The 20,350-nt window shown below is 34.8% G+C and overlaps 1 protein-coding gene across 1 annotated transcript in view; it reads right to left on the bottom strand.

Annotated features, from left to right (window-relative positions):
- LOC145243682 (integrator complex subunit 13-like) overlaps positions 1-20,350 on the bottom strand; it is a 1,170,185-nt gene that overhangs the window by 149,969 nt on the left and 999,866 nt on the right. The gene's annotated exons all lie outside the window — the stretch shown is intronic.

Below are 20,350 nucleotides of genomic sequence, written 5' to 3'. Positions count from 1 at the left end.
GCAACTTGTATGCAATTCACAATTTCCAATAGATATTGTGCTTCAGATTGACTAAGAAAAATAAACATGCCATTACAAAGACAAAGCAAACAAAATATATTATTGGTGTAAGGACACAATATATCATAAAATGAATTGTCGTGGTAGCAAGATGTATAAAAAAGATGAGTAAACTTAAAATATATCATATTTTTATGAAATTTAATTCAGATTATATTTTGATGAAATTTATATTTATCAAATTCTTCAGGGAAGACAATGTAAACCTCTACCCTCTATGTACCAAATATCTATGTGACCCATGGGGACAGAATACTTTTAAAATTTCAGATATGTCGAATTTTAATGAATTTGAACTTCATATAAAAACTAATTCAGAGAGTTTTCCAACATTTTAGCTTCTTCCAACTATACTAGGAGATGAAATGGGAGTGACACAGTAAAAGCAAAGAAAGTAAAAAAGTTATAGACCGTTGATTTAGAATTAGTGCTTTATGCCAAATTGATGATTGAATATGTTTAAATTTGTGCTCATTTTTGCATTAAATACTAAAACCTATTAACCTCTAACTGTGCATTGAATGGATGCCATAATACTTCATTTTTTAAACCCTATCATAACAAAGGTACATACAAAATTTTAACCAGATTGGCCCAGTAGTTTCTGAGAAAAAGAGTAAATGTGGTACTGTGGTGACTAATCCCTAACTACGCATCAGACAAATACCATAATACTTAGTTCATAGTTCATTGCACCTTATCATAATTGGCTAGTAGTTTCAGAGAAAAAGTGGAATAGACAGACAGAGAAAGAGAAATATATATATATATATATATATATATATATATAATTACAGATCCAAGTTAGTGCATACTGTGATTTAATATCAATTTCAGAGTAAAAGAACCCTTACACATATTGTTGGAAAAAAATTCACAACATACTTGAACACATTCAAGTTGTCACATGAACATTCCGTCATCAGATTCAATTACCAGATAAAAAGCATAAAATATCAAGGTGAAAATTCATTCAAAAAAGCCTTCAGAAATTTCTATAAAAAACTAGCAAAAAAAATCAATGGTGATATGGAGGTGATATCTATCAAAATCTGATCCTTGAAATATCAAAAAAGAAAAATTAAGATCCCTGGACAAGCTCCTCAGAAATCCATGCCATTTTAGTCAAAATAATTAAGAAATTATCAGAAAGAATTCTCACATCAGGCCTGTGGAATCGAAATTTCTTTAATGCCAGCAGATTTTTCAAATAAAGATTTCTTATAAACAAAGGGCAGATAATTTATGAATTATTATAACTGATCTTCATTTAGCTTTAGAAATTGATTCTATTTGAAATAGCTTTTTCATTGAGCTGTTATAGTTAAATTTGAAATAGAACTTTATCTTTTACTAAAAGTCTGCATTTTAGATGTAACTAAGAATTTCTATAAGCGGCTTCCTTCATTAGTTTGTTTGGCATGCTCAAATTTGTAATAGCACCTTTGGAGGCATCTACGAGTTTCTGTAAAAAGCCTGGTTGCTATGTATTGCAATATTTTTATTTAGTGCGAGTATGATTAAAAAAAATTGAAATAAACACTGACGATAGGAACTGACCAATCAAATGGATCCACATTCTGCTAGCAACCAATCAGAAACCAGAATTGCTCCATAAAAATATTGGATCTTTTAGAATTCAAACACATTATTTTTTGAAGGTCAAGGTTTTAAAGCCGTGTGGACGTTGTTGGGTTTTACATCATGTCAATGCATAAATGCAGATTTGGCATGTTAGCACTCAATTGGACAACATTTCAATTTTAGCTGACAAGAACAACTATTTTATTTTTTATGGCAAAAGAAAGATAAAAGAATTTTCCAGATATTATTAAGCCTTAAATACAAGGTGTCCAAGAAATCAATTAAAATCTTTAACTCTGATAGATTTTTTATTTCTGATGGTACCTTAATAGAATTTTAACATAAAAAATGAGCAAAACATGGTGAGACGACAACAACTATGGAAGGCAAGAATCACTGACGACACAGTTAAGAGACTATCACGTCAGAGTTAAACACCTGGTAAAGGCAAGAGGACGCCTATCTTAAGGAAACTTATTATTTATATAAAACAGCATAGAAACTACCCCAGGATAAAAACATGACAAGAAAGCCTAAATTTACCAAAACAATTTATTCAAATAGGAAAATAAACTATAGACATAATATACATTGGAAATTAGTATTCATGAAATTTTGTTTAATATTTATGCAGAATAATTTAAATATAACCATTCTTCTCCTTCCCTATCATAAACAGAAATTCCCTGAAGCTGCTTGGATCATTGTTCTAAAAAGAATAAAGATGTCTCTCAGTGGCAGACACGTATATAGCAAAGCTATCTTCTGAATTTAATGAGGATTATTCAAGAAACGTGAAGAATAGGAAAAATAGAGGATGAAATATAATTGTTTTCCTAAAAATTTGCTGTGCTCGCATTTCAACAAAGTTCTTAGGTTTTATGTCAATGGATGAATGCTGATTTGGCATATCGATGCTCGATTGGTAAAAATTCTATTTTTAACTGACAATGATAATTATCTTTTATGGAAAAAAAAAAGGTAAAAATAATTTTCTTGGTATTATTATGCTTTAAATATTGGGTGGCCAAGAAATCACTGAGAACCTTTAACTTTGATAGATTTTTTATTTGTGCATCTTAATGAAATTTTAACATCATATGATGAAGACAATGCAGATTTCTTTGCAAACAAGAAGAAAAAAATGAAAAAGAATTCATTTATAAAAAAAAATAACAGATAAATAGATACATTACAATATTTATTTGACTAACTTCTATTAAAAAGATATTAATCTTTTTTTTTTAATGGTTTCCATTTTTAGCTTCACAAATTCATGCTCTTCCCAAAATATTATTATTATTTTTTTCACACATGAATCACCACTTACCAAGGCCCAGAGGCCACTCGAGGATAAGGATTAATAGGTATACATTAGTCATTGTGATTATAGCATAGTAAACATAAGTGGTGGCAATTTTGTAAATTGGATTACTTAGGGGGACAGTTCATCAAGAACTTGTTTACATTGGACTTGAAGACAATCAGATTGTAGTCAGCTGGAAAGCAGGCAATCGGAAGAGAGTTCCACAGGCGTGCAGTTCTAAGAAAAAAGCTTTGTTCATGGAATCTACATTTTGGTTTAGGCACATATAAAGAGTGAGGGAAATTATTGATAGTGGTTTTGGCTAGATGTGTTTTTCGTGAAAGTTTGGTGAGGCGGGACCATAGATTGAAGCTCAGATGAGCATTTGCCATGAAAATTATAAAGCAGAGACAGGCTCGCAACGTCTCTCCTGTGGGAAAAAGGTTGCAAGGAAGAGAAAAGGGCATCCCTCACTATGCTACAAAGTCTATTTTGAACTCTGTTAAGGCAGGGTAAGTTGCTTCTAGCAGCTCCTGTCCAAATGTGGCAACAGTACTCCATCATTGGCCGTACCTGGCTTTTATATAGGTATAGAATTGCATCGGCAGTGAGATATCTACTGGATCAATAGAATTTTTCCAGCGACCTTGGCAATGGATTTGACATACGTTTCATTTCAGGTCAGGAGAAAAGGCCAAGCCCAGAAGCTTGTAAAAACATGAAGCCTCCCCAAGACGAGAGCCGTTGATTTCAATTAATGCCAGATAAGCATCAGAGCGTTGATGATGTAAACATAGAAGCTTGGTTTTAGATGCATTAAAAGTAACCAGTTACTTTTTTCCCCATTGTACCACATGCTCAAGATCTGAGGAAAAAGAACCAGAGAGAACTTGGTTGTTTACAGTCTTTGATGTGCTACCATAGATAGTAGTGTCATCAGTATAAATGTCTAAGAATGATGTAAGGATGTGATTTGGAAGATTATTAATGTAGATTAGAAAGAGAGTTGGACCGATGATGAACCCCTGAGCATTAATATTGAGAGCTTCTGATTTCTGCCCATCAACCACTACTCTTAAGAACCTATTAGAGAGAAATAATTTAATAATTGAGAAGATATTTTCAGCTATACCATACTTGGAGATCTTGTGAAGTAGACCTTTATGCCATACCTTATCAAATGCCTTTGATATGTCAAGAGCAATTGCCCTAAAGAGGAAGCCTCCGTGGAGAGATTTGCTAATCCTATGAGATATAACTTATCCATGGCAGACAACGGGTCACTTGGTTAAATTTCTCAACTTCATTCCTAATGTTCTTCTTCAATTCCTGTAAAGATTCAGGTTTTTTATGCAAACATTTTCTTTGAGATGCGCCAACAAGAAAAAATATCAAAACTAGTCTAGTTTCGAAAATGTAAAGCCCAGATGATATTGTCAACTTTTTCTGTTTTGTTTTAGAATCATTTCTGTCATCAAAATAACACATTTATTCTCGGGGCTATTCTACTTATATATTCTTAAGTGTCAAGAAATTTTAATTTTATTTATAAATAAAATATATTTACAAATCAATTGAAAATGGGAGTTGGACAAGAAAACACAAAAACCAGACATTTCCAAGCAATTCTTAAAAAATACACAACTCACTGTTTTTTAATTAGGACCTAAAACAAGCAGATTTATCTCGAAATGGGAGTGGGACCTAAATAGGAGGAGAACAAAATAGTGATGAAGTTTGGGAATGGATGATGTCTTTCCAAGGTGAATTTCATTCGGAGAGGCTAAGGCCCAAAAATATGAGTGAGGAGTTGGAATCCTAAAGGAGCTTTATAACCAAAAAAAAAAAAATAAATAAATGGGAATTTAGATTCTAATCAGAAGGTCAGTTAATGTCATGACTAGGGAATCATTGCTACATTAGAATTTTGAAGCAGAAAAATATGCAGATCAAAAATAATAAAAAATAATAATAAATAAAAATTGTTTAAGTCAAATCTGTGAGGAAATTAGGATATATATATGATATGATATGCATATATATGGTATGATACGCATATATAGAATATGATATAAAAAATGGAGTTTTCCTCTTCCATTTTTTTTATCATATCGTTGTGATTTTTATCTTTATATTATTCACATACACAGACATAAGAATAAGTGTGGGGAATTTTTGCCATTAACAACAAATGAAGCTTTATTATTGCAAACCAAGTGAAGAGTCTTTCAGGCATGTGTACACAGTATCATGATGTATGGAAGTGAAACTTGATAAGTGAGGGTTGAGGAAATGCGTTGCATGGAGAGAAATGATATGAGAATGATATGATGGACGTGCAATGTGAATTTTAAAGTTCCTGATGAGTTCATAGAAAGATGAAATGTGGAGAGTATAGAGAGATTTGTGCAAAACTGGAGACTTTGTTGGTTTGGTCATGTTGAAAGAATCAATGAGAAGTCTTAGGGTTAGTAGATGTAGAACAGTTGAGTTGGCAAGGTCAGTTTACAGAGGAAAGCCAAGGAAGTGATAAAGATAGACTTGAGAAAAAGGGGTATAAATGAACTGACCAAAGATAGCTTAGTTTGGAGGTCACGTTTTTAAAGCCGTCCAATGCATGTCAGCATGTAAAATGCATGCAAGGCATTCCAAAAGTAATGCCTCCTATTTTTTATTTTATTCAAATAGATCAGAGAGGATTACAAACTGCATTGTTATGATGACTGAACTTATGCATTCATGACCCGAAAATTTCATATCTCTCTGTTGCAGATATTAACGATGTGAGACTCTAAGAAAGCAATTCCTCTCATGGGCATGTGTTAGAAGCTGAGATGTGCCATTGAATTTCTGGCCAGCAAGGATTGAAGGATCGCATTGCATGGAGAGAAATGATTTCAGAATGATTCAATGGATGCATAATCTGAGTCTTAAAGACAGGTGCATTGAGAATGGTGGTGACTATGTAGAAAAATAAATTCTCAAGTACAAAACATTGCTCGTTTTAATGATACCACTCTCATTTTTGTAGTTGATCAACATTTTTAGTGAAAAAAGAAAGTAGGAGGCTTTACTTTTGGAATGACTCTTATACGTAAAACCGATGATGATGATGATGATGATGAAAAGTTCTATGGAGGAAATGAATACGCACTTCAACAAAACTAATGAATTGATATTTCTGTCAAGTTTTACGAAAAATATTGTCATATTGTTGCGTAGATGAGACTCATTAACCACATTTATAAATATGAAAAAAAAAAGAAATGTCCCAACAGCATAACTTGTATACTGCAAAGTTAGTATCCTCTTAGATATCACAAACAAGGATTCATAATTGCAGCATGTTCTGCATTATAAAAAGATTCAAGCAGTTTTTAAAAAAATATTTTTTAATCTGTTATTAAAGCTTTCTACTATTCCATTAATTTGAAATGAAATTTGGAATTTAGTTTTTGTTTTAGTAATAACCTTAGATCAGTATTTGTTATATATATTATTAAATATTTAGAAATTCCAAATTGTTTTAATAAATATTTGGAAATCCCAAGTTATGACTGCTGCTGCTGCTTTCAAACAAATATACATGTCCACGGACTGCTAGTTATTATATAGATCAGCAGCTACATTGGGCAAACAAACAAGATACACAGTACTATACAAGATTCCCAAATGATCACAGATAATCTAGATGTCATAAAGGATCATTTCCTTCTCTTTGGTTTAATGGATAGTCATGAGTGATGAAACACGGCCTTTATATACGACTGGGTTAGTTGCTGCTGATGAAAACACTTTGATCAGATCTTGTTGGTCAACAAAATAATATGCGTAAAAATAGAATAAAATTGTGTTAATTTCTGTCACATGAGTCGAGCTGTTCAAAGATCAAACGTCTGTTTTTGTTAATAGTGCTGAGTCTTAAACAGAGAGTCAGGACAACTGTGTGCAATCCAATCATTTCTTATTGCAAATCGTTGTTTTTTTTTCTTCTTCTTCTTCTTCTTTTACTTTTCCATCAGCTTTTATTTTTATATGACTGGATCATCACTTCTTAAGGCCAAAAGTCACTCGAGGACAAGAGTCAGCGAGATTTTCAATTGAATAATGTAACAGGATTACTCGACAGGTATTTGTTAGCATTTGAGTTGAAACCCACCATGTTCAGAGTGTAAGGAAGCATTCCTACAGTAACGTTTTACAAGTGGGGAAAGAAATTCTGTTCAACGTTTTTTTTACATGGCAGTCATCACTTATCAAAACTCAAAGTTCATTGAAATTCTTTTTGATGTGGTCCATCCTGAAGAGCTCTTGTGTTTTCTTTCTTGCAAAAAGACACAGGATGGATTGAGACTTTATTAATCATTCAAAAAAGAAAAGGCTCAAATAGCACTGACTACACTTCCAGTCTGCATTGTTAGGATAATTTGAGCCCTCGGGAAGACAACCTTGATTTCATTTTATATGAAGGTCAAAAGATTAACAGAAAAAACACATTTTTAGCAATTTCCTTTGCAGTCAAAGTAATATTTTGTAATTAGAATGTAATAATTAAAAGAATAAAAAGATTGATTATAAATTTAACAGAAATAAAAATAGAAAAGGGGGAGGAAGGATGAGAAAGAAGGAAAAGGAGAAAGTAGAGGGAAAATGAAAGACCAGAAGAAAGGAGAAAGGAGAGATGAGGATAAAAGGGAAAAGTAGAAATGAAAGAGAAAATGAAAAAGGAGAGATTTCGGATAAGGAAATAGAACAAGAGACGAGGTAAAAAGGAAAGAAAAGGGAAGGAAAGAAAGAAACAAGGGGAAGGAGAGAGGTGAGGGGAACGGGAACGGGGAGTAAAGGCGAAATGAAAATGAGAGAGGAGGAGAGACAAAATGAAAAGGAAGGAGAATGTGGATGAAGAAGAAAGAAAAGGAGAAGGATAGACAAGGGAAAAGAGGATGGGATGAAAATAGAGGCAAAGGAAAGAGGTACGGAAAGGAGACTAGAGGAAAGGGCAAAGAAGAGGGGGAAAGATGAATTGAAAGAAATTAAATGGAGAGAGGGAAATGGAAAACGGCGCCAAGGGGAACGGTGAAAAAAGAATAAGGGAAAATAGAGACAAAAGAAAACGAGGGAGGCAGAAGCCAAAAAGAAGGGGGGGGGAAGTAAGAGGAAAAGAGATGAAAGAAAGGGGGGAACACTGAGAAACAAAAGAAAGTAGAGAGAGTGAAAGAGAGACAAGAGGTTAATAAAAGGAGATAACAGAAGGGATTAATCCATTCTGAACCTATAACAGATAAACACTTCAGTCTATTAGTATAGATAACTAATATTTCTATGCACTTCCATTCAGTTTTGCTATCGCCAAATGAGATTTTCACAACAAAGTAGAAAAAAACATAAATATTCTATCACAACACGATTGATGAATATATAGATGTAAAAAAAGAAAAAATGGTAAATAAAAAGATTTTCAAGACTTGATGATGTGTTTATCTTTGCTTGATGCAGTCAGCTTGCAAATACCAACGAAGATTACTGAGATTTTCTATCAAATTATCTGTCATTCACGGCCTCTCAACCTTTGTGGCGATCACATAGATCCCATTAAAGAAGAGATAGCATGTATTTATTTGAGCTGTTAATCGTTCATTTCAAACCAAAAAGAAAACAAAGTTATTTAAGTTACATTGCAAAATAAATCAAAACTTTAACAAAGTCACATTGTTGCCTTGAATATGGAAATAAAGGATTATCTCCCTTCATTTTCGTTTTTTTTTTTTTTTTAAATGTGCTAATGTTTCATATTAGCAGTCATATGGGCAGGAATAAGCAATTTAAAAAATAAATTATAACAATGTTATTATATTGCCAACAACATGATACAACGATAAAAAATGAAAATAGGCTAGTCAGAAACAAAGAATGATTTCTCAGCTTAAATGCTATTTGGATCAAACTTCAAAAGTTTGACAAGAAAATTTTATATGTTCGATAATTGTAATTTTAATTAGAACATTAAATTTTCTTGTTATCATTGCTACATTGAAGTCACTTTAGTTTTTAATTATTATTTGTTAGCACACTTTTAAACTTAAGGTCAATAACTTAAATTTTTCAATTTAAAATGAATCATTCCCCTTACTGATTTTTATTTGTACGTTATTATTAAAAACTGTTTCATATTGACAATCGATTGGGCAAGACTAAGTAATTTTTGAAAAATAAATTGTTCTAGTATTGTCAATAGCATGCTGCAACAATAACAAATAAAAATTAAATAGCCACAAGCAAAGTTTGGTTTGTAATGGTATTTAGGACTGACTTTGAAAATTCAACAAGATAACTTCATATATTAGATAGCTCTACCTACCTGGTGTTGCCCAAAATGCATTCAAGTCATTTTAGTTTTTCATTTTTATTTGCTAGCACATTTTTAAACTTAAGAGATAACTCCTATCATACTTTTCAATCTAAATATATTTTTTATCTCCTGATTGTTTTATTTAATGAAAGCGTTTTCTCGTCATAAATGTTTATTATATCTACCAAGTTGATCTTAAGGATAGCATACTCAACCATTTTATATTTCTTTCAGACCCGCCCCCTCAATTTCTGTTTTTTTTTTTTTTGTTGTTGTTAATTTTCTTATAACGGCACTAGTTGAATTTCAGAAGCCCCCCCCCCCCTGTTCTCTTATATCGCAATTTCTTAAACGCCACTCACAAAAATTCAGAAAGTAATCACGTTTTGTTTTAACGGTTAATTAAAAAAAAAATCTTTCGGGACGCTGATATAAAAACTAAGTCTTTTCAAATCAGTTTGCACTCTGAAGACGAATGCGTGTTCGAGATAAGTGTATTTTAATTTTTTTGTTTAATTTCTAATATTAATAATTACATTCTATTTCAGTACTTAATTTATATTTTTATCTCCTGATTGTTTTATTTAATGATAGCGTTTTCTCGTCATAAATGTTTATTATATCTACCATGTTGATTGCATAAACAGATTAGGAAATTGTATTCATTGTTAATTCGTGAGAGGTGAATCTATCACCATACGTTCCCTTTATAAAACACGCCAGTTGGACTTTTATTAAGTACAATACTTAATAGATTTTTTTTTTAAAGGAGAGTAGGGAACGTTTTGTGGAAGCGTTGTCGGCAGCTGTAGTTACTCTCGCTTCACTTTATTTGTCACTCAGTCCTCATTTTTTTTAATGAGTGATTTTTCTGACAAAGGGAGAAGAAAAAGCTGTATTCTAGGTTGGCAGTATTTTGCGTGAACAGTCGGCAAAGATGGCGGAAATATTTCGTTTCTATGTCTATCCTTGTAGCCATGTCACTAGTAAGGGTGCTGGAGGTAAACGTTTTATCTGGGCTGACGTTATCCGCCTGATAGTCAGGGACCCGAACCTTGGATTAACCACTAAGGAGGCTGACTTATTAGCAGGTGCAAAATACTGGGGCTGCTGTATTGCCATTTGGTGAATAGATTCTGGACCATGCAGTAGTCTCTGGTGGGGCCTCTCGATGCCATATTAGTGGGTAATTGTTATGGCTTTATCTTATCATGTGCTACAAAAAAAAAAAAAATTCTTCGTTACTTTTCTCTCTTTGTTTTCCCTTCTCTGTCCTGCTCTAAGCAAATCTGACGACCTAGTCCACAAACTCCAAAATTCCATCATGACAAGTTTCAATAACAAATACACGATTAAACCCGGATCTGAAACTTCCAACGTAGACCCCCACTACCATGTCTGCTTCTCCAACATCAGGGGTCTACGTTCTAACCTTCCAGAGGTTGAAGCCCAATTACAGGAGACTAAACCAGACCTTTTCTTTTTATGTGAAACTGGAATTGGACAGACTATTTCCCTAAATGAGTTCGTAATTAAAGGATACTCTAACCTAACTTCCAAAACTGACCCCCAAGATCGCCATGGGCATGGAATATGTGCCTATATAAAAGATGGCTTTCCATGTGGTAGGGACATCTCCAGAGAAGATCCTAACTTGCCCTATATGTGCTTCCAAGTAGCACTAGCTCACACTACGGCATTTATATTTACTCTCTATCGCCCCCATAACAGCGGAGTTACTATCTTTAAAAGCATATCTGAGAAAATTCACCAAGTTCTATCAGCATATCCTTCAGCTAACATTCACGTATGTGGAGACTTCAATGTTCACAACGTCGAATGGTTGACCCACTCAAACAAGACCGATGATGAGGGGAGATTCTGTCATGATTTCTCCATTGCATATGACCTCACTCAGATTGTTCACGAACCCACCCGTGTGCCCGACAATAACGGCCAGTATGCAAGTCTCCTAGACCTCTTTCTCACAACTTGCCCTGAACTGTGTTCAGTTTCCGTTCTGTCTCCTCTTGGATCTTCCGACCACTCAGTGGTATCAATTAAGACAAAAATGAAATGTAATATGTCCTCTGACGTACCTCTCCATCGTACAGTATATCGATACACTATGGCTGACTGGGATAGTTTCCATACATTTATATTGGATCTTCCTCTGCGTTCCATGTTTAAAAAGGATGTGTCGTCTATAGTATCAGACCTGATAGAATGGTTAATTGTAGGTATAGACAATTTCATACCCTCGAAAAAGTTCCAGCAAAAACCTAACAGCCAGCCATGGTTTTCTCCAGAATGTGCTGCTGCTATTGTGCACAGAAATCACTTTTTCCACTGCTTTCAACGTAATAGATGTATGGAAACTAAAGCCGCTTTCAGAACTGCCAGCAACCATTGTAAGAAAGTAATAAAGAACGCAAGAGAGTTGTATGCTCAGTCCGTCAAGTCCAAAGTAGCTGAGCAGCGGCTTGGTTCCCACCAGTTTTGGCAAATTGCAAACAGAATCTTGAACAGAAGTGTGTGCTCCATCCCAACTATCATCAATGGAGCTGAGTTAATCTCGTCAGCATCAGACAAAGCCAAACTCTTTGCCAAGAACTTTGCAGCTAATTCGACCCTTTGCGACCAAGGCTGCCAACCCCCAATATTTCCTCCTGTATCAGAAAATAGACTGTGATATACAAATATCTGTATGTGATGTTGCCAAGCTAATCAAAAACCTTGATTCCAGTAAAGCAACCGGCCCTGACGATATTCCAATTATAGTACTCAAAAAACTTCAACCAGAACTAGCACCCATACTTACCAAACTGTTTAAACGTTGTCTTAAGGAAAATTGCTTCCCATCACCCTGGAAAATCTCATCAGTATGCCCTGTATTTAAGAATTCAGGTGATCGCTCATCCCCCTCTCAATACAGGCCAATAAGTCTCCTGTGCGTCATGAGTAAGTTGCTGGAATCTGTGTTAAATAGAGAAGTAATCAACGATCTACACAAAAATAACCTTCTTAGTGACACACAATATGGTTTCCGTTCTGCTAGATCTACAGCAGATGTGCTTACAGTTATATCTCATAGGATTAGCGAATCTCTCGACAGAGGCAACCTTTCTAGGGCAATTGCTCTTGACATATCAAAGGCCTTTGATAGCGTTTGGCATAAAGGTTTACTTCATAAGATCTCCAGCTATGGTATTGCTGGAATGTCTTCTCAATTATTAAATCATTTCTCTCTGATAGGTTCATAAGAGTAGTAGTTGAGGGGCAAAAATCAGAAGCTCACAGTATAAATGCTGGAGTCCCTCAGGGGTCGATCCTGGGCCCAACTCTTTTCCTGATCTACATTAATGATCTTCCAAATCACGTCCTTACATCATTCGTAGACATTTTTGCTGATGACACTACCATCTATGGTAGCACATCTAAGACAGTAAACGACCAAGTTCTCTCTGATTCTCTCTCCTCTGATCTTGATCACGTTGTACAATGGGGAAAGTAGTGGCTGGTTACTTTTAATGCATCTAAAACCAAGCTTTTATCTTTACATCATCAACGTTCTGATCCCCATCTGGCATCAATTGAAATGAATGGCTCTCGTCTTGGGGAGGCCTCAAGTTTTGACAGGCTTCTGGGCTTGACCTTTACTCCTGATCTTAAATGGAATACGTACATCAAATCTGTTGCCAAGGCCGCTGGAAAAATGATCGGATCCTTCTATCGATCCAGTAGATATCTCACTGCTGATTCAATTCTCTATCTATATAAGAGCCAGATACGTCCAAGGATGGAGTACTGTTGCCACATATGGGCAGGAGCTGCTAGAAAAGACTTGTCCTGCCTTGATAGAGTTCAAAATAGACTTCGGGGCCTGGTGGGAGATGTCCTTTTCTCTTCGCTGCAACCTCTGTCTCACAGAAGAGATGTTGCAAGTTTGTCTCTGCTTTATCGTTATTTTCATGGAAAGTGTTCGGCTGAGCTTCAATCTATGGTCCCCCCTCGCCAAACTTTCACAAGAAACACTAGACTAGCTGAAAACATTATCAATAATTTTCCCCACTCTTTATCTGTACCTAAACCTAAACATAGATTCCATGATCAAAGCTTCTTCCTTAGAACTGCACGCCTGTGGAATTGTCTTCCGTTTTCCTGCTTTCCAGCTTTCTATAATATGGTTGTCTTCAAGTCCAATGTGAACAAGTTTCTGATGAGCCGTTCCACTTAAGTTAACAAATTTACCGAACTTCCATTACTATCGATTACTATATTGTCCTTTTGACTACTCTACACTCTTTAACCCTTATCCTTGAGTGGCCTATCGGCCTTGATAAGTGGTGACGGCTATGTAAAAAAAAAAAAAAAAAATGGATTACGCCTCTTGCTGAATTTTATTAGTAGTAAATTATTTTAAAATGTTTGGTATAAGCAGTTGTCTGGGCTGGACTAAATATGTTATATTGCAAATAACATGGTGCAACAATAACAAATAAAAATCGGTTAGTCAAAAGCAAAAGATGATTTTGTCAACTTTAATGTTATCTAGGTCTGACTTGGAAAATCTGACAAGATAACTTATATGGTAGATAATTCTGATTCTGTATGAATAAATGTTTGAATAAAAACAAAAAAGGGAGATAAGTGATATTTTTAAACAAAGAACAAATAAAAAATAAGTAAAGAAATAATCCAACTAATGTAAATATACTAAAACGAGGTGCTCAAATGCCATGCCAGAAAAGTTCCCACTTTAAAAGCTTATCCTCAAACTATTTGCTTTTGGAATTTCACCCTTCTCTATTTTTCCCAGATGTACTAATATGCAAATTTTAAATGTAATGTTAACATCTCATTGCACAACTCCATACTTACAATGCCCACATAAATTTGTCCCCTGATTCACAGTGGCAGTGTGTCTTGTTTGTTTGAAATGAAAATAAAGAAAAACTAAGCAAACTGACAGACAGAGCATGTTACAGAAATGCAAGGTCGCATCTAGTCAAAAGAAGTAAGTGGATTCCGATGCTAAAAACACATTTGCAGCCAATTTCCTCAAAATATTGCAAGCATAGATAGAAAACACTTTCAGATTCTTTAGAATTGCAGAACATCGAAGCATGTGCATCAAAGTGCAATGGCAGCAGAAAAGTGTTTATTAAATTACTGCTTATTTATTCTGATAACTTAGTTTTATACTTCGTCTTTGATATAGCCGAGAAAAGTGAGTGTACGATGAGATCAAGTGATGAGGTCAAAGAAATTTCATTCAAACTGTCATTTGTAAAGAAAAACAAGTAGAAGATTGCTGTACTAATCATTGACAGCAAACAGCCGAGTCTCTCGTTAACATGTTGTAAGTAGTTAGCTCAATAGATAGTGATGTCTCTCAATAGTAGTGTTATATAGATGTTGTAATTTCTCTTTTGCTTCTTGTGGTTTTAACAGTAGAAGAATTACAAATGATTTTATTAGTGGTTCTGGGGTTTGGTCTACTTCTTCAGAGCAATTTAGAGCAAATATTCCCAAATGAACTACAGCTTCCCTTCCAATCACCGTAGAATAGTGGGAGTTTCAAAATAAGCATATGTTTATACTTCCAAATTTTTTTAGATGAGGATTGATAATTTAATCTTAATTTTTATTTCATTGTTTTATATATTGTGTAAATGGATTTCTTGTGGAAAGATGTACCGAATCCATCTGGCAAGTTTCATTTGAAATAGAGCATAAATAGATCTAAAATGCTGGTTCCTTACCCCCCCCCGTCCGTCGACACATTACTACTTATAAAAGAACATGCTTGTCTAAGTAGCGAACTATGTCACGTGATGACTGTTTTCTTTTCAAAAATTAAAAACGCTGCATTTTTATCTTAAGCAAAATCAATTCCCATTTACAGCCGCGAAGAACGTTTTATTATATCAGTTAAGTTATGAATTTTGTAATATTTCTTTTCTAGATGCAAGTGCTAATATTATATTTATTTCAGTTTTTAATCTTTATTTTTATTTCATTGTTTTATTAATTGTGTAAATGGTTTTCTCGTGGAAAGATGTACCGAATCTATCTGGCAGGTTCCTTTGGAAGATATATTTTTATATATATTATAGAGTAGTGGTTGATGGGCAGAAATCAGAAGCTCTTAGTATTAATGCTGGAGTCCCTCAGGGGTCCATCCTGGTCCCAACTCTCTTCCTGATCTATATTAATGATCTTCAAAATCACATCCTTACATCATTCGTAGACATCTATGCCGATGGCACTACCATTTATGGTAGCACATCTAAGACAGTAAATGACCAAGTTCTCTCTGATTCTATCTCCTTTGATCTTGAGCAAGTCGTACAATGGGGAAAGAGGTGGCTTTTAATGCATCTAAAACCAAGCTTTTATCTTTACATCATCAACGCTCTGATACCCATCTGGCATTAATTGAAATAAATGGCTCTCGTCTTGGAGAGGCCTCATGTTTGACAAGCTTCTGGGCTTGACCTTTACTCTTGATCTTAAATGGAACACATACATAAAATCTGTTGCCAAGGCCACTGAAAAAATGGTCGGATCTTTCTATCGATCCAGTAGATATCTCACTGCTGATGCAATTCTCTATCTATATAAGAGCCAGGTACCTCCAAGGATGGAGTACTGTTGCCACATCTAGGCAGTAGCTGCTAGAAAGGACTTATCCTGCCTTGATAGATTTCAAAATAGACTTTGTAGCCTTGTGGGGGATGTCCTTTTCTCTTCCCTGCAACCTCTTTCTCACAGAAGAGATATTGCGAGTTTGTCTCTGCTTTATCGTTATTTACATGGCAGGTGCTCGGCTGAGCTCCATTCTATGGGCCCCCTCGCCAAACTTTCACAAGAAACACCCGTCTAGCAGAAAACACTATCACTAGTTTCCCCCACTCTTTATCTGTGCCTAAACCTAAGTGTAGATTCCACGAGCAAAGCTTCTTTCTTAGAACTGCACGCCTATGGAATTGTCTTCCGTTTTTTTGCTTTCCAGCTGACTACAATATGGTTGTGTTCAAGTTTAACGTAAACAAGTTTATGATGAGCCGTTCCATATAAGGTAACAAATTTACCAAATCTCCAACGGTTACTATATTGTCCAATTTCTACAGTACACTCTTAAACTCGTGGCCTCTTGGCCTTGATAAGTGGTGATTCCTATGTAAAAAAAAAAAAAAAAAAATTGTATTATTAGACTACTATTCTCATCTTGGATAATAACGCAATGTTTTAGCTACCATAACCTCCTATTTTCTTTGGATGCACCTTGTTGAATTAGCAAATCTTTAGATTGAACTCATATGCAAACTATGTGGATTAAATAAAAACTTCCATCCGCAAGTTCCACACAAATTATGATGTTCAACACGAATGCACCTGAAAAAGGTCACAATAATTTCTGGTTTTCTTCAGGTGCATCAGCTGAAACATTGTGAGAATAAGATCCAAGATGAGACAGTAGTCAGAATAATACGAAGTGTCTGCTCTCTGCTCACTTTGACACTGAGCACTCATGACGCAGAACTGATTTCACTCATCTGTCACTTCTTTCCATGACACAATTTCCAATACAAGTCAACTTGACTTATAATGGGAAATTCCATTTTCTTAAATGTATATTAATTTTCCATTTTAACACTTCAGTTCAATATCACTACAAAAGCAAATATTATCTTTGTTTTTTAAAGTCTTTCCATTTCAAAATCTACATCATCGGATATTTATCGTTTTCATAATTTTTAATTTGATTCAACCCAAACAAGGCACATTGTCACTAAAGGGATGAGGGGATACTGTGAATTCGGGGACAGATGTATAAAGGCATCCTAAGTGGGGAATTGTACAGTGAAATTCTTGTTTACATCACATTAAAATTTCTGCATGTTAGTAGCATCAGGGAAGTTGGGAGGGAATTCCACAGGCTAGAAGTTTGAGGAAATAAGCAATTAGAGTAAAACACCTTCTGAGATCTTGAGACTTCCACCGTGAAATGGATATAAAATTTAACTCAGGTGGCCAGGAGTATGTATGTCAATGGTGCATCAGTGTAGCAAGTCTGTTGGAGCACATTTCATTGAAATACTTTTGATATAAACTCAAAGATACAACATCGTGGCTGTCATGGGGCAGGAGCTAAAAATAGTAAACAGTGTGTGGCTTATTACATTATAAGCTTTTTTCTTTGGAGCCTGTCTAAGAGGGAGAGAATAGTGTTTGATGCGCCAGATGTAATAACAACACTCCATGCGTGGGTAAATAGTGGCTTTGTAGAGATATAAGATACTGTCAAGTGTGAAATGTTTTCTAGCATGGTAGAGGGAGACAGATTCTTTGCAGCATCTTGCCAGTATATTCTATGTTATCTGTGGATGTTAGGCTGAAGAGTTTAAATGTTGGACTCTCATAAGCAACAGCTTTGTATATGAATTTTGTAGAAAAGTATTAAAAAGACCTAAAATATTGTTCACTCTCTGGTCTTGACTCCACCACATTCATAGTTTTGTAATATCAGCCTTAAAAGATTAATAGAAACACATAATGTTTTTGATAAAAAGCCAAAGCTTAAAAGAAATCTCTAAAATATAAAAACAAAAAAAAAATGATCAGTTCTTGCTAATCATTGGACATTTCTTTTGACAATTTTCCAAAACGAGAACAGAGCAATGTTTAGACGAATTTAATTTCATTACCTTTCCAATATCGAACTGCTACCACAAAACTGGCAAGAATTTTTGTCAATAATAAAAAAGACCTCTTATATGTATATATATATATATATATATATATATATATATATATATATATATATATAAAATATCTATATTATATATATATATAAATTATCTATATTATATATATATATATAAATTATCTCTCTCTCTCTCTATATATATATATATAAATTATCTATATTATATATAAATTATCTCTTTCTCTCTCTCTCTCTCTATATATATATATATATAAATTATCTATCTATCTATATATATATATATATATAAAATATCTATATCTATATATATATATATATAAAATATCTATATCTATATATATATATATATATATATATATATATAAAATACCTATATATATATATATATATATATATAAAATACCTATCTCTCTCTCTCTCTCTCTATATATATATATATATATATATATGATATCCATATCTTGGGCAACAAAAATGTTTTTAGTTAATTATCAAGCCACTCTGTAATGTGTTATCCTATTCGTAAGCCAACATAAAAAAAAATTATAAATTTAAAGGAAAAAATATTAAACCATATACTTACTCCTTAAACAAACCTGTTGAAAATATAGGTGCTTCGACTGCATGAACTTTCACTCAACTCTCCTCCAGTAACAATGAAATAGCAATGTCCCTAAATCACTTTGAGGAATGTAATTTTTCAGTAGATATATAACCTTTACAAACTAACCCAGTAACATTAACTACCCATGTGGGGTCGCAGAAATACCTGGATTAGGACCCAGGCACGGGGCAAATCCTCTCAGTGCTGATGGACCCATAGATCTTCCCAGGTCATCTGCCTAGGAGAAGGAAAACTCTGAAGCTAAACCCAAACCTAAACTGCATAAGGAGTAGATAGGCACTGTCTATCGCCCGGCTTCCATACTGATTCTTTGCTTATTAGCCAGGCATAGATGTCAAATCAGAGGGATTCAACAGAAACACTCAGTGGTCGATCTTGTTTCCCGACTAGGGCAATGAACGCCATTTTCCCCACTCCCGGCACATCCCATTCCTCTAAACTGGGCACTTGGGAGTGCTTGAATGCCATAATGCCAGTGCAAGTAGTTTGGGTTGACCATCCTCTGATGGGTTGAGAGTACCAGATTGACAGTTCCTGGCTGCTGTTCCCAAATGGTAGTCCAGGTGCCCTAACTCTTTTGTAGTGCTTAGAGCGGCTGCTCCATCAACAGTTGAATAATATCGGGATATTTGTAGTGTCATGTCGCACATGGAAAGGGACCCTACACTCATCCCGGATGGGTTTTCCTGAGGTCACAATCCTATAGATGGAAGATCAACTGATGGTCTACTTGTGTTGCATGTCTGGTATTCTGCATAACCACTTCTTCAGCACCCCTTACCTAAACTGAAACTTTTTAAAAAAATCACAGTACAATCTAAAATTACGCTTAAACCAGGAAAAAACTCAAACAAAACCAAATTGCCTCCTCCCTTGAGGCTTGCATTTAAGAACATCCGTGGGCTTAGAACTAATTTAGCTGATGTTGAAGCATTTCTCCTAACAAACACCCCGGATATCTAAGCACTAAGTGAGACTAACCTACATTCCTCCATCCCGTCTAACTACTTTAATATGCCCGGATATCTCCCACTCTGCCATAAGGACTCTGATAGACATATGCACGGGCTTGGAGTCTATATTCAAAACACCCTCCCCTTGACTAGAGAAACAAAACTAGAATCGGACGATCAAGCCTTTATGTGCTTTAGACTTAACATACAACATAACATTAGTTACTTTTATTTTCTCTACCACTCTCCCTCGACCCAGGGCTGTACCCTAACAAACAAAGTCTCTGACAGCATAGATACAGCACTTTCCCTCGACACTAGCGCACAAGTACATGCATTTGGTGACTTCAATGTCCACCACAGAAACTGTCTTGGATTTTCTACTTACACAGATGCAGCTGGTAGCACAACACATAGCTTCTCTATATCTCATTCCCTATCACAGATGGTTACATTTCCAACCTGTTTCCCAGATCAGCAAGAGCAATACGCACCACTTCTAGATCTGTTTCTCACCACAGTTCCTGAAGAATGTGTTATGAATGCCCACAGCCCACTTGGGAACACTGATCATGCAGTGATAATGGTTGAAATCGCCTTAAACTCTAGGGCCAAAACTGAAGAGCCATTGCTCAAAACAACGAGATATTACAAAAAGGCTGACTGGGAAGTCATCAGGGATCTCATCAGAGACGCCTCATGGCAAAATATCTTTTCACTTCTTGCTGAACAGTGT

The sequence above is a fragment of the Euprymna scolopes genome, chromosome 22 (genome assembly GCF_053919585.1).
Source record: "Euprymna scolopes isolate OS-2025 chromosome 22, ASM5391958v1, whole genome shotgun sequence".
Classification (NCBI taxonomy): Eukaryota; Metazoa; Mollusca; class Cephalopoda; order Sepiida; family Sepiolidae; genus Euprymna; species Euprymna scolopes.
Note: the sequence above shows the minus strand (reverse complement) of the source record. Positions and strands in the feature narration are given on the sequence as shown.